A 2264-nucleotide genomic window follows, 5' to 3' on the forward strand; every position below is an offset into this window, starting at 1 on the left:
CCACTTTTAACTTTTTTACTGGATATATTCTAGGCTTCAAACCTGGCACAGCAAATACAGTGAAAATATAGTCAGGGTTGAACTCTAAAAAAATTAAATCTTAATATGACCAATATATGACATTTCTTTTTCCAAAGTACTGTATTAAGTCAAATAAATTCCAGAAGAAAAACAAAATTTTGCTTATGACAAGCAAAATGCAGTTGACATCAAAAACCTGCAAATACTAAAACAGGTGTTGGTCACATTTGAAAATGTAAATCAGAGACAATGTAAGCAATCATTTTTTTTCAAGTGCCAAGATAATCTCCTAATGTGAACATCCAAGTAGACTCAATCTGTCAGAGACAACTGCCAGATCAAACGTTCTGGTTCTAAAGAAATAAGGATAAATGCCCAGATACCTAAACAGAGATAAGTGAAATAACAAAAAAATACATTGAAATAACATTATTATCCATTTTGTATTTTTAAAGACCAAGAGGAAAAGGAATAATGAATACAAAAATCCAGAGGATTTCTTCGTAACCTAATTACTTAAATCATACACTAAGTATCAGTTACATGGTAAGTCATTGTACAAATGAAAATCTAACTAATTTAAGCAAGAGCTGGAAGTCATCCCTTGTGCATGTTGAGAGGCACACCAGCCATAGAAGAGTTAGCATCTGCGAAAGGAGGAAAAACAGCGATCAATACTATCTTTTCTTTGTCCCTTCTGCCGTGCCACACAAATATAGCAACATTATGTCAATAGACTGCATAAATGACAAAACCACAGCAATCCCAGCCTTTCTTATTAAACTTTGGCTGCTGGTGGATGCTATGCTGAATAACCAGCATACCACTTGATGTCAGAATGGCCAGACTTTCCTTTTGTTGGTTAAACAAAGTTTTACCAAGGCAATTTTTCCAAAGTACTTCAAGCACAGCAACATGGCAAGCTTTGCGAATATACATGGTTTCTATAAATTAGTCCAGGCTGACTCGGTCATTGTTATACAGGAAAAGAAATGACCCTGTTGACTTTCAATAGTCCTATTTCAAGCAATGTCAGGAAGATGTACTGGAACATATTAAAAGCAAGATTTTTTCTTCAAGGCCTAAAGAAAATAAAATTTGTCACAGAGACCTGTCTAAAATTCTAAATAATGTTCTGAAAATTGGTATTAAACAAGAAACAGTGTGGGATTTCTGCACAGAAGAAAGAAAACAAATCTCTTTAATGGGAGGAAACAGACCTGAGCAAAACATTTGCAACAGCAGCTGAGGATACTATTTCAGATTCAAAATACAGTTCTAGCATTGTAATAATAGGTGATGGCTATGAAAATTACTGTGTTCTATAATTTAGGAAAATACAGATGTTCAACCAATTACCATTTTATGATTCTTCCACTGGTTACACATATTGACTAATGTTCAGTTAAAAATATCATTCAGCCTTACAGGAGAACACCTATTCTTAGTGATAGTTTCTATACTTATATAAATGGACCGATTTCACAAAATATCAACTAACTTGGAAAAATGAAAAATAAATGCAGTTTAGAAGATTTGCAGGACAGCAGCTGAGCATAGATTTAGAATTTCTGGTTGATTTTTTTAAAAGTTCCATACAATGAACCAAACAGATCATATCAGTAGTACAAAAATAACAGGATAATTTAAATTATGAAAAACAATGGCAATCACAAATGTCCATAATTCTAAGAACAAGTTTATCTTCTCAAAGAAAATAAGCAGTTCCTTCAATATACAGTCTTCCCCCTCCTAGCATTATTTCATGAAAACCCAGGCTCAGTGCACCAGAATCAGTGTCCCTTGCTAGATAAGTCATTAGAAGAGGAACTCCTCAAAAGCCCATTTGCATCCTCAATTAATCCAAAGCAAATTTGTTCATCTGGAGCTAGTGACAGCAACTGAAGCCAGTGAAGCTTCATTAATTTATTTGTGTGAATTTGCTCCTGTGCTGATGGACACTATTGTGTCATTGCCATTAAAAAGCCAGTTTGATGTAGTGGTGAAGCTGTTGAATTAGAAGCTGGGAGATGGTCAGTTCCATTTTTCCCCTTAAGTACAAATGCCAGTAGGGTGACTTTATCTATTATTTCAATTTTGAGGCTACCCCACTCCATATTATTTCTGGATAGTTTGCACATAAAAAATTAAAAAAAACAAAAACATCAAGAGCAAAAAAAGATACTGTAGCTAACTGGAACCAAAACCCTAAAGTCAAGCAGCCAATAACCAACAAGAGGGCC

At 34.4% G+C, this 2264-nt stretch overlaps 1 pseudogene; it reads left to right on the forward strand.

Moving 5' to 3' along the window:
• Window positions 1-747: 747 nt before the first annotated feature.
• Window positions 748-2041, forward strand: LOC120304630 (annotated as a pseudogene).
• The last annotated feature ends 223 nt before the right edge of the window (window positions 2042-2264 follow it).

This window comes from Crotalus tigris, unplaced genomic scaffold (assembly GCF_016545835.1).
Source record: "Crotalus tigris isolate CLP2741 ecotype Arizona unplaced genomic scaffold, ASM1654583v1 scf7180000017641.3106099, whole genome shotgun sequence".
In the NCBI taxonomy this organism is placed as follows: Eukaryota; Metazoa; Chordata; class Lepidosauria; order Squamata; family Viperidae; genus Crotalus; species Crotalus tigris.